Below are 13,909 nucleotides of genomic sequence, written 5' to 3'. Positions count from 1 at the left end.
TGAATGAGCAAACAATACACAGTGCAGCTCTACTGGCTAGCACCAGTTCATCCTCATCCCTGTCACTACGACAACGCCCACCGCCGTCTCCCAGTGGAGCAGTGGGGAGCCTTGTCTCGCTGGTGGAGTGATGTCATGGTAACCGCACTGCTAATGGTTGCCACAGTTTCGCACTGACTGCTCCTGTGACGCTCTCACAGTGACCAGCGCTCTGGCCTGCAAAACAGCCCCAGGGTGCAAATCTCTGACCTCATCACAATTCAGTGTGATTCTGATTCTTTAGGAAATGATTAAATGCAGCATGAAATCTCAAACAGTCCTAAAATAAAAGACACAACCCATCAAAGTACCATTTACAAAAAGGATACTTCCATCTGACTGGCTGACCCTCCTTTAAGGCCATTCTAAAATACTTTGTACACACACACTTATGAGTGCACACATCAACTGAGCTCTGTTTTAATGCACTGAGATGATGAGAAGTATTCTATCTAACACTGATAGGTGGGCCAGGCATAAGCATGAGCGTCCCAAAGCCATATTAATTCATAACTTATATAAGAACCTGGCTTTGTTTGAACTGAAGAGCTGACAGCTATAATATACACACTCTCAGAAATAAGAGGTACAAAACAGTCTCTGAGGCAGTACTCCTCTTGTCAGTGGGGTGGGACCCTCAAGGGTACATCTCAGTACCTTTAGTCAGGGAACATAACTGAACCAAATTATATTTTTTAAGTTGTACTGACTCCACACACCCCGTCTCGCCTCCAGGCTTCTGTTTTAAAGCATTCGGTTATGAAAAGGTACAAACATACTTTTCCTGTAGGACAACCTTATTTAAAGGACATAACTGGACCTTACAACCACTGCTGTGCCTTTAAGAGAACATTTGAATTATTTGTAGCTTGATGAGCAAAACATGCACAGAACCTTTATTTTTCACAGTGTACATGACTATGTGACCCAAAACTAAACTGCTGCTGCTGGGCTGCTGAAAATAATACTAGCCCAGGTTTACAATTCTCTCCGAGAACAGGAATGAGAATCAGTCTGGTTGCTTTTGATATGGTATGTTATTGTAGTTGTTCTACTGTCCTCTTGAAAAGTGGACACTATTTTTAACTGCGTGCTTCTTTTTTCAGCAGGCCTATCTAGCAGAACCAACAGCCTGTTGCACCACTGTGTGTTCAAGTCAAGAACATTCCTGAGCATGAATGATAAACCACCTATTCACATAGAGCCCGTTGATCAAAGCCACTGTTGTCTCTATGTGAATGTACATCATTAAACTAAAGACTTTTAGCATAGGTCAAACAATTGTTTTTGTCACTAAATGCTTAATGGGTTGGTAATTTACATCCCTTATTTTTTTAATGTGAAAATAGCCCTGAGAAATTTATTAATGCTAAATACTGAGCACAGATTTCATTGAATATTATTCTAATATTTATTATACATATCAAAAACGAGGCATTTGAATGACCATCAATTAAGGCCGAATGAAATGGGAAAAACAACTAACTTAGTTTTTTCTGACCAACCTTATGACTACAATTATTTTCTAGAAATGAGGGTCCAGGTCTGTTTTTTTGGCCACAAACACCAGCATATCCGTTTCTTCCTGTGTGAAGTTTTAATGCTGACCATAGTGATCCATACTGCGGGTAAATTGCAGTTGTGTTGACATTAAAATTCAAAAAGTGCTGTTTCAAATTGTGATTTTGATAGAAGATCGATTAAATTTGGGCCGACCACCAATCACGTGTAACTGTAATTGGGACACTGGCCTTTGCAAGTCGCGATGCAAAAGGGGGCAATATGCAAATGAGCCTTTTGGTAGTGTTAATTTACTGAATACAGTGGACATCCTGATCAATCACAGCTCCAGATGTGCTTTATTATAATCTCACGATTCAACGTATTCATTTAAACTATATTAATAATGTCACATTACTAATTCGCAATGATGAATGGCGTATTACAACTGCAATACAAAGCAATATAATCGCAGTACTGGTGTTCTGTATGTCCTTAGTGCGTATCTGTAAACCCAAGCCTTTCCTCTTTGTTTCCATTCTTCACTGCTCAGAACACTTAGTGGCTCTGGGGTCAGAATGTCCCGCCCGGCGAGAGTGCGTGCACTTCCCTCTCTGCTGTGATGGGAGAGCACACAGGGATAGAAAAGGGTGTGGTGAAGGCAAATGGTTGGAAAATGGCTCCATCTATGATAATTACAGGCACTGAAGTGTGGCTGTGCAGGTTGCCCCCTTGAGAGAGATGGGGTAATCAGTCAGCCTGAGGGTCAGAGAGTGCCCCCTGCTGGGCACTGTAGGAAACCATAGGGTAGGATGAGAGAGATTCGCTGCTCTTCTATTTCTGGCCTCCTGCCACAAAGTGTTGACTCAACTGATTGTCATTACGAAGGTTGTTATGATACACACATTAATATTCATTTTTTGGACAGGGGGGGTGCAAGACAATGCTCACAATCAAACACTGGACTCTTCTGCACTGCACCTGCAATCATTCACACTTTGTGTGATCACTACAGCTAAAGGACTATAAAAATATTTGAAATACATGAATGTAGTATGCAAACATTTTAAAACTCTCAGAATAAGCCATTCACTCTACAGACCATACATGGAAACTGAGCGGCAAAATTTGTTTTGAATTCACTGTTTTATGATGTCACAAAAAAGTTTAGCTCCACTGCTTCAGCTTGGAGTGGCTTTTGAATGAGTCCATCAGAGAAGAGGCAATTTACATATATTAGCCTTTGAAGCACAGTAACAAAAATAAAGACAAAGAAAGGTTAAAAATGGTCATTTAAAATGAGTTATGATTGTTCTTGGTGCACAAATGTTAGTGGACACTAGTAAAACAGTAATGTTCAACAAAAATGTAGGATATTGGCTCTTTAATCATGTTCTGGCAACTGAACTTTGACCAAAAACTCCAGGCATTTCTTTTTGGCTTCTGTATCAAAAATGAGAAGCGCAGCAAATCAAACTGCAGCCACGCTACCCAGAACTCCCAAAGGCTGCATGCAAATGCTAATTAATAATGTTATTCAAGGCCCATATTGATGCCTCACTATCACCCACATAACAAGGTTGCCAGTGTAATTCTTGCATCATCAAGATGAAAGAAGCCAATGAAATCGATGAAATACTCCGTTTATAGCCTAACCTATAAACCATAAACTGTTTAAATAGCCGTAAACAAAGGCGCTCTGTTCCTCATCTCTCCCCCACAGAGCAGAACTCAACTGACAATCAGTGACCTCATGGGGAGGCGTCTCCTAAAGGCATCAAATTTTCTGTGTAGCTTAAAATAAGAGTCTAAAAATAGAAGGCTTGATAAACACTTTCCAATGTGGGCTGTGAGAAAAATTGCTATATTATGTACCAGGCCTTTCTTATTCAGCCAAAAGGCCAAAGGTTCACTTATGTTATTTAATACTTGGTGGCAATAAACCGTTTGTGTGTGAGGAGGTTTGAAATGGCCAAGTTCACCTAACTGTGCACCAGTATATAGGAGTGGATAGTATTTAAAGGGGACCTTTTATTTCAGCATTATTCAGGCACTGAGACGTAAACAAAGTGATTCAGAGTGGTTAGATGTGAAACGGTGCATCAGAGAAAATTACAGATTTCTTTACAGTGGTGCTGATAGGAACCAGGGGTTACAGTGTCTACAATGCAAATATAGACATTTTCTTTCTCTCCAGAATGACTAGTGAACCTACACAGACCTTCTGAGTTTTTACTTGTAATGGCCTACATGTACCTCTCTGCCATTCAATCTTCTCTCAAATATGTAGTACAACAGTCTTTAAGTACATCCTTAACCATTTTGTGTAATAACTTTGTGATGGGGGCGGCATGGGGGTGGCACGTGGTGTGGTGGGTAGCGCTGTTGCCTCACAGTGAGGAGGGCCTGGGTTCGATTCCCCAGCCGGGCAGCCAGGGTCCTCTCTGTGTGGAGTTTGCATGTTCTCCCCGTGTCTGCGTGGGTTTCCTCCGGGTTCTCCGGTTTCCTCTCACAGTCCAAATACATGCAGTCAGGCCAATTGGACATGCTAAATTGCCCCTAGGTGTGAGTGAGTGAGTGAGTGAGTGAGTGTGTGTGTGACTATCTGTGTCTGTCTGTCTGCCCTGCGATGGACTGGCGACCTGTCCAGGGTGTATCCTGCCTTCCGCCCAAAGACCGCTGGGATAGGCTCCAGCATCCCCCCGCGACCCTGACGGAGAAGCGGCTTAGAAAATGGATGGATGGAACTTTGTGATGTTGCTTAGAGGCATTAAACTCTTCAGACAGCTGGTTCCGATCACCACCATTGTGAACAAACTTGACTCTGTTATCTTCTTTAAAATGACGGATTTCACGTCAAACCACTCTGAAAGATTTTGTTTGCATCTAAATGATTGAATTATGTAGTTTGTTTGCAAACACATTTTTAAAAATGGGTGGAATTCCCCTTTGATAACCAAAATGACAGAAAGCAGTGCTAACAATATATAGCTCTGGCCAAAGTCTGTTGCCATAAACAAGTCTCGAATTTAACACAGGACAAGTTTATTAGAACCTGACTAATATCATTAAATCAGTATTTGTAAGCAGCCTGTTTTACACTGTAATGACTAGACATTTGGCCATTTATGTGTTGCTTGTTTTATTCATTCTACAACAATTAGACCAACTTTAATGCAAGGAGAATCATCATTAATGAAGATTTTATTGGCTTGATGTTCTGACAGCAAAACAGACTAATCTGGTAAACCTGAACACAATATTAAGTGTACAAAAACAAAATGTACAAAAAAAGAAGCTTTGTGTGAAGAGAACTGATCATTATTCAAGACTAATTAACAGAAACCAACAAAAGCATTGCTATGCTACGAAGCCTCATCTCTGAGAGCTGACAATCATATCTGACCATCATATCAGCCAGTAAAGCACTGGTGAACTAAAACGAGTGGAGTGAGTTTAGGTTTTGACGTGTTTAGGTTTTAAACGGCCCGAGAGACCCAGCGTTCATTTCAGCAGACGGATTTCTTAAATGGGCAGGTCTTTGATGATTTGCTGTAAAGGTTGCTCTCCTGCTGATCCCCTCCTGAATGCGTGGCTACAGTAGATTTCCCATCATTTCCGTAGCTGTTTGTTTATTTATGCTTCATAAATGTGCTGCGCTCCCCCAAATGCCCCACTCATGATTAAGTACTGGTGCTGAGATTAATGCCTGATATTATTGTTTTCTGGAAGCTTTAGCTCCTTAACGTGATACTGTTAACTTCTTTAACTTTAATATCAGTGACAAAACATTCATATTAGTCAGACTCATGTGTTTCTATACGCGATAGTTGATGCTTTATCTATATAACAGTGTCAAGGTGAGAGAGAAGTGATGCTAAGAGATAAGATAGAAGGTCATTTTAATGACATTAAGAAATTCTCGAAGGTTGAAATGAACAAAATGCTTTAGCTAAACAGTAAAAAAGCTAAGAGAAACTATTAAAAAAATTAAGAAGATGTAGGAGGAAAAACCAAAACAACATGGCAAAAATTAAAGAAGGCTTTGAATGAGATAATTGTTACTATGCAGTATGTAGAGCTACTTTATCCAGGCTGCTGTTGCTGCATACGGGCTCTTTATACTTGGTATAACCATACACTCACAAAAGCGTATAGTGATGTAATTCATAATGATAAAATTAATAAGAAGCTCCACCCCCAGAACCCACAATCATATCGGACAATTCACAGCTGAAAACTGAACATCATATCAGTCAATAAAGCACTGTTTAACTAAATCTATTATAATCTGTTTAATTTCGGACCACATTAAATTACACTGCGGCAGGCCTGGCACTTGCCATTCATTTAGTGGAGTGAGGCCAAACCAACAAATCATTATGCCCCACTAACCCCACTATTTTATATTCAGTCAGCTACTCACTACACAGCTTTTTCAGTTACTATTCACTGGCTGATGTTGTTGTTTATAGGCTCTCTATATCATCTCTATGAAGAAGCAGTTGTTCAGCACTCTAGAAGTACTGGCCATACTAACCATACACGCAGTAACGTTAACATATTGTCGTATTGCCCACCCGTACTGAGGGGTTTGCTCACTAATGAAAAGCACTTGAAGCGTATGAAACACGTCCAATGTGAAGAGTTCATCTATAATCAGTCTCCGAACTGCATCACTGCTGGCACAGCGCACTGTTTGTTCTTTAATTCTTACATCCTCTCATCCTCCTATCTAAAAGTCAATACACACGCACACACACATAGCCAAAAGTGACTCAGCGAAAGAGGATTAGTTGGTCAGTGTGTCTTCTAAAAGCCATCTCGCTCCACTGTGTGAAAATGAGACTGAAAGAGAAGCAGTATACCAGAAAAGCATTTGATCACCCTTACAAAACTTCAGTTGCACGTCTCTATGGGCCAATAAGGCCGCATTTGTCCCAATTAAATCGCAAAGCATGTCCATCTTTTTACAGAACAAACATAAACAATATGCAAATGCACTGCCATAATACATAAGGACACATAAACAGCACATGGCACCTCTATGAAGCCATGCAAATGGTTCCATAAACAAAGGAGTAGAGCAACACAATGTAAGATTCCTTAAAGAGCCCATGGAAAAATGAACATTTAAAAAAAAAAAAACAATTTATTTACATATATCCACCAAGTTATCCCCGTCCATTCACACCGAACTTAGTAGGAACTTTTCAGCCCGGACTGCTTTCTGCAGCCAAACAGAAGAGAGCTCATTTACATAGATCAGTCTTAAAGGCACAGTAGCAAAAATAGGAGAGGCTGGACAATGGCCATGGAAAAACTGTGACTGTTTTTGGTCCATAAAACCAAACATTTAACTGAGCCTCAGGGAGAAAAAAATACAAGAAATATGTGAAAGTATATGAGCTCTTGAATATATATTACATCACCAACATGATTAAAAGTTAAATGATGTTCATATATGGGAGAACTAGTGCCTCCTATAGTTTGCATGAAATAACAGATGCACAACAGTTGTTTAAACCAGCGGTGAATGAATTTTTAACGTGACTGAGGGCTGTTACCACGGCAACCTGGTTTGGTTAACTGTCACCAGGTGCATGTCTACACAAATGTGGGCCTTAGGTAAAAACGTAAAATCCTACAAAAATATATGATGGGCCCTTTAACTGTTACTGTGACACCATATTTTGCGAAAGTTTGCAAACGTATGCAATATGTAAATAAACCACTCCCCAATATTGTTTATTCCTACACCACAGATATGAGCTCATCTCGCAGTGAGCTGAAGCACGGACTCCATCTATTCACTCTTCTCAAATGCTTAATTTCACACACAGGTAGCATCCACACTTTATGAAGCAATGCTGTGAAATGGCAGTTTGAAGCAGATCTTGTGATTGAAAACCAAAGATAAAGTTTGGTTACTGTGCTGTTCACTGAATCGTCTGGAGGCCGTATCTTACAGTAAAGTTAATTCTATGCTGAACACTTTCTGTCAAATTTCAGAGCCGTATGTATCAGCATGGAGGTCCTTCCATCCATCTCTGCTGGGTTCTGAAAGGAAAACATGCAGTGGTCATAGCATGACAATGACTGTGAGAGAAGAAAGCAGACCCAGATGCCAACACAGCTCCCTCCATCCTGGAAAAGCAACGTGAACATACTGGACTTAACCTGAGATAATAGAAAAATTGAACGTTTTCAAAGCCATGTGCTTCCCATATTATTTCCATATCAAAGGCCCTTTTACACTAATATCATGATGCTATCTCTGGTAAACACTGCCTCTCTTCTCAGAGTATATAAGTTATAATTACGTTCTTCAGTGAGACAACTTTTTTCAAAAGAGCTTTCCTCCCTGTTAAACAATGTGGTGAAACTCATGCATATTACACATCTGATTAGGCTACTGGAGTACATTATATAGTCTGCACTCTCCATACAGGCTGTAAGTCAGTTATTGCTGGTAATTTAATGGCCCATCCGTGAGAAAATCAAGTACCTTATCTCGTTAACTCTTTGGCTACCTAAGTAACTGTGCATTAGATTAGACTCATCTCTCATGGTTGAAATGATCTTCCTTCAGACTTAATGAGATAGCAAAAGAAGATGCTCTCGTTAAGCTCGTCAGTGGATGAAGCCTGTTACAAGATATACCAAGCCTGACCTGGCCATAATGCCATTTATAACCTATACCTGTCATATATCATCTCCATACAAATTTCAAGACATAATATATACGCAGCTGCTCTCAAATTAAAATCAAACTGTCACTCCACAATAGAAACCTGGACTGGAGATACGTCCGGTGGTTAAAAACATCACTCAGCGCCTGGGGCTGGAGGAAATGTATTTAAAGGATTTAAAGGTTTAAAGGTGAATGTGAGTGTAACATTACAGGTACATGTTACAGATTTCCCTGTTATTGTAATAGGGCCCGACTGAATATGTAAATTGAACAGTCTGTGACAGATTGATATAATGGTCAGCTGTTTAACTGCGAATTGTCAAACATGATTGACATGTAACTTCAAATAAGCAGCAGAGATTATATAATAGGTGTTTAATCACATAAATATTCGACGGTGGCAACTCACCAAATATAGGCCTTTTCACTTAACTATAAATCCACATAGCCTCAACATATAATTTAGCTGGTTGTTATCAGCCAAACGGCCAAGCTCTAATCACTAAAGCTGTCCCTAACAGCCTTTTTCACCACCTGACAACAATAAAATCCTGTACACACATTCCAAGCAATCCCAAAAACATTCAATGATGTTGTGGTCTCTGCTCTGAGGTGGCCAGTCCATTGTTCTGAGAACACCAGCAGCACCTTTGTTTGATTTGCCAGTGCTCTTTTGTCCACCTCTTTTCCAGTAAGGGCTCCTTGACAGCTACACATCCTTTCAGACTCTTCTCACACTAGAAGGATGAACAGAAACACCTGTGGATGCTTTCAGATCTGAAGAGTGGAGCTTGATTTTCTCCGCTCTCTCTCAAAGATGAAAGCTTTAAGTGCTGTTTATCTGATATTGACAGTTTTGGTGGTCTACCACGTCTGCATGGTTTTCAGGAGTCATATTTAATTACAGCTTTGGAAATTCTTGTTGATTCTGTTTCCTTATGCAAGTTGATTGCTTTATATCTAATCTCCTCAGATTAGATACACCTGAAAAATTAATAACCTGATCTTAATGACTGTGCTGACTGGAAATATAATGTAGTCATGTTATAACTGAAGTCTGGGGGAAGGAACAAGCCTGAAACCCCTCCTAAAGCCCTATACATTCAAAATCTCCCATTCCCTTGACGTGAAGTGTTCGCAATCCTCAACGCCACCCCATCTCCCCTCAGTTCCTCAGTCCTACACCAGGCCTACTACAGCTGTAAGGCAAGAGGGGTAGGGGGTGGTCTATCAGTCCTCTCTCATACTACCATCATGGTGAAGACTGCACATATATATGGAGTTAATATATATATATATATATATATATATATATATATATATATAAATGAAGTCATGTTCACATCGCCCACCTCAGATACCACCTCATGCCACGGGAGAGATATGATGACAGGCTGTTAAGCAGCAGAGCTTCTTCTTGGAAGCATAATTAGCTTTTAGAATCCTTGACAAATAAAATGTAAAAACTGTAATTTAGTACACTGACAAGCAACTGGAATTCTATTTCATCATCAGGCAGGGATGCAAGCTGTTAGATAAAAACAATTGAATTAATTCTAAAAATTATATATTAATGACCATCAGAAACTCAGATGGTTCAATCAACATCTCAGAAAGTTGTAACTGGTGCTCTATCAGTAATAAACATGTCTACTCACCTCCTACAGTGATGCCACAATAGCCCTGAGAGTAAGCTTCCTTTCTGTTTAAATATTGGGAAGATTTCGAGTTTTTTCTCAGTTTAAAAATTGGGAAAATCTCCTTCTGGTGACATATGTTGTAAGTGGGAGGAACCTTTGAAAAACTATGGACAGATACATGAAGGTTGTTGAATCTTTTTGGCTTTTTTTACCAGTTAGGTAACGCAAAAACAAGCTGAATATCACATCTGAATATGTCAGCCTCTACATCGGTGCATCTCTATAACAGGCGTGGGGGGAGTGGGGGGGTCCAAACCATCTGAGTTACGGATGATAATTACATCACAGCACAACATGTTGTGAATTTGTCATTTTTATCCAGCAGCTTGCATCCCTGCCTGATGACCTGGCCACAAGTTGATTATTCCCCATCAACCGGGGCCTGAGGGACAAGCACGAAATCCATCTGTTAATCTCGCGCTGCACCACAGAAAAAAAGCAGCCTCTCTGATATTCGTCTTCAAACACATGGTGATTTTCTAGCATGCTGCCTCATCGTGAAAATCTTGGAGTGAAGGCGAATCCGATGGTGTGGAAGACAATCAAGAGAAATGCCTTTTGGCAGCTTGCTCCCTATACCAGAAGCTACAATGACAATTACCCAAAACACAATATGACCAAGTCATCTGGCAGAGTGGATGGCGAAGGAGAAAGAGAACTGCAAGACATTCAAAGGGCCAGTCTGATTAATCAGCTGATCGCTAATATTGAACAATATTGAGGTCATGTAGATTTATCAGCATTGAAAAAATATCATGCTGATAAACCACTGATATTTATTGACTTGGTGCACTAGAACATTTATATTATTTCTAATATTGTGTGTCTATGCGGTTCATTCGAAAGAGAAATTTGAAAATTGAGAACTGATAATCCAATTCCCACTTAACAACTGACCATCATATCAGTACAGAATACTGTTTAAATGGATACTCTGGCCAAAATGAGAAATTAACTGTTGTTACATCTGCTGTAAATATGTCTATTCACCTCTACAGCAGTGTCACAGTAGGCCAGACAGTAAAAGTTTCCAGACTAGAAAATCCCCTTTCAATGAAACATCTTGAAGGTGTGAGGGACTTTTGAAAAACTACAAGCACTTTTGAGTGAATACCAGAGGGCCGTTTAAATATTCCCCCACTAACATAACTGGGAAGACACAGTAGTTGTAGATCGCAGTGGTTGTTTGATTTGTGCAATGCATGCTGGGGAATGCAATGCAAGAGAACTTCTGTCAATTCTGTCAAAACGATAAGGCTGAAGCATGCAATGCTACAGAATACTAGCATACTGGAGTCTTCATTTCAGATCATGATACGTTAAATTAACCAACGTCATTTTAACATGTCGAAAGTTATTGAAATTCTTAGCTCCTTAAAACTGGACACAAAACTTTCCTATCTATACTTTTCACTGCCTTTGAATTAGGGGCTGCAAAAGCAGGGCCAACTGTACAGACAGCCTCACTGAACTAGTACTTGTAGCTGTCCATCAAACTGCTATGCGCTGCACATTTCATTCCAATACAGTAATCGTGCATGTCGTGTCGTTCCATGACCTCTGACCGGCCCTATCATCCTTCTTGCACACATAATCACATAGTTGAACTCCTTCAGACGGCACTCGGTAAATGGACTGAACCAGCCAACCTCCTCACCATATCAATAGTGGTATCAGCTATCACTAACACCACCTCTGCTCACTACCACTACCAATTAGGGTCCTTTCTGACATAGAGCTGCTGTGCAAATATCACCCATTCAGTGCATAACCTGCATAAGTAAAGGGCAACCCTTCTGAATATTAATGCACCAGCATAAAGGGCTTTTGACTTAATGGAGATGTGAGGGCGCCACTGCTCCAAATCACCAGCACAGATATCATTAAACTGGAGCAAACAGCCTATGGGCATGGTGTGACATGGTGTTAAGGGAGCACCGAAATGGGGCAACCTGCCTGGCTGACTGTTCAAACCTGCTGTCCATAATGATTTGGGACAGGTTTTTTTTTCCATTCTTTACCTGGCGCGAACATCTGGAACATCTGGTGCATCTGGATTAGTGTGCACTATGCAATGCACAGTGAATTTAAGTAGGTAGACTAAGTAAGTGGATCTCTAGAACACTACTTCTTAAGCTGAACAGTACTTTTTCGGGGGCACTGAGCCATGACTGGCCTGTACCATGACCACAAGGTAACTTTAATGGCCTCTTGGGACAATAAAAGCCCTCTGCGGCCATGGGTGCCAAATCATGTGCAGATCATTGTGGCAAAAGTCTCAAAGAGCTGTGCGTGCTGCACTGCTGTATGATGTACAATACATCCACAGTCATCTTAGTTTCTCAGCTTTGTGTCCATATTGGTCTCAGATATGCTGTACTCGGAACTCAAAGCTACGTCTGCACGTTCACACCTGAACCCACGCATTCATGTTTGACCAGATAGATAAAAAGAAATTGGCCAAAATGCTTTGAAGTGCGCCGTTCAGCTGGAGCCTCCACGCTGATGAGCCTCCTCGGCACCAACGCCTGCTTCGTGGGCACCACGCCGACCCCAAAAACGCGCGAGACTTTCTCCCATCCCAACAAGGCGAAAGGGAATCCGCTGTCCAGTCCTGGGGGCTTTACCCCCTTACGCACCTTAGCCAAGAACAGCGCGAGCTGGGAAACAAACGACATCACATACTCACCAAACGAGGTCCAGAGGAATGGCGCAGTCTTTCTCTTCTCTCCTGTTCTCCCTCTCTCTCTGCTTTGTTACCTCCGCCTTCAGTCCGCGATGGAGCTCGGGAGGCTCCGTGCTTTCATGCCCTGCCGGGTGCAGGGACGGGAACGCGCGCGGTAACGGAGGAACAGCGGCGGAGCTCAGGCTGCATTGCCCAGCCAGGCTCTGTCATCCACAGGCGCGCGCGCACACACAGGCATGCGCACGTCAAACAGCGGCGCTAAACAGCGACATCTGCTGGAGGCTTTGGGTCTCTGTCTATCTATCTATCTATCTATCTATCTATCTATCTATCTATCTATCTATCTATCTATCTATCTATCTATCTATCTATCTATCTATCTATCTCTGTCTGTCTATTTAGCTGTGTCTGTCAGTGTGTCTGTCTATCCGTCTGTCCATCTATCTATCTATCTATCTATCTATCTATCTATCTATCTATCTATCTCTGTCTGTCTGTCTAGCTAGCTGTCTCTGTCAGTCTGTCTGTCTATCCGTCTGTCCATCTATCTATGTCTGTCCATCTATCTATCTATCTATCTATCTATCTATCTATCTATCTATCTATCTATCTCTGTCTGTCTGTCTGTCTAGCTAGCTGTGTCTGTCAGTCTGTCTGTCTATCTGTCTGTCCTTCCATCCATCCATCCATCCATCCATCTGTCTGTCTAGCTGGCTGTGTCTGTCTATCTATCTATCTGTCTGTCCTTCCATCCATCCATCCATCCATCCATCCATCCATCCATCCATCCATCTGTCTGTCTAGCTGGCTGTGTCTGTCTATCTATCTATCTGTCTATCTATCTATCTGACTGTTTGTCTACCTAGCTAGCTGTGTCTGTCTTTCTATCCATCCATCCATCCATCCATCCATCCATCCATCCATCCATCTATTTATCTATCTATGTGTCTATCTATCTGTCTGTCTATCTAGCTAGCTGTGTCTGTCTGTCTATCCGTCCATCCATCCATCCATTCATCCATCCATCCATCCGTCTATCTATCTATCTATCTATCTATCTATCTATCTATCTAAAAGGTGTTTGTCCCCCTTTCATGCAGTAACAGCCTCTACCCTTCTGTGAAATCTTTACACTTGTTGATGTTGGAACATTGCTGTGAGGATCTGATTGCATTCTGATTGCTTTATTACCCCCTCAATAATCTATTCTATGACAATTACACAATGGTGACCTTACTTGAAACCTTACCTACCTTATATACATAACACACACACACACACACACATATA

At 41.1% G+C, this 13,909-nt stretch overlaps 1 protein-coding gene across 1 annotated transcript in view; it reads right to left on the bottom strand.

The window, feature by feature from the left end:
- ctnnd2a (catenin (cadherin-associated protein), delta 2a) overlaps positions 1 to 12,827 on the bottom strand; it is a 570,926-nt gene extending 558,099 nt beyond the window's left edge. Inside the window, exon 1 of the mRNA XM_017716448.2 lies at positions 12,623 to 12,827. The gene's annotated coding sequence lies outside the window, so the exon portion shown is untranslated. The remainder of the gene's footprint in view (positions 1 to 12,622) is intronic.
- Between the last annotated feature and the right edge of the window lie 1,082 nt (positions 12,828 to 13,909).

This window comes from Pygocentrus nattereri, chromosome 24, assembly GCF_015220715.1.
Source record: "Pygocentrus nattereri isolate fPygNat1 chromosome 24, fPygNat1.pri, whole genome shotgun sequence".
Classification (NCBI taxonomy): domain Eukaryota; kingdom Metazoa; phylum Chordata; class Actinopteri; order Characiformes; family Serrasalmidae; genus Pygocentrus; species Pygocentrus nattereri.
Note: the sequence above shows the minus strand (reverse complement) of the source record. Positions and strands in the feature narration are given on the sequence as shown.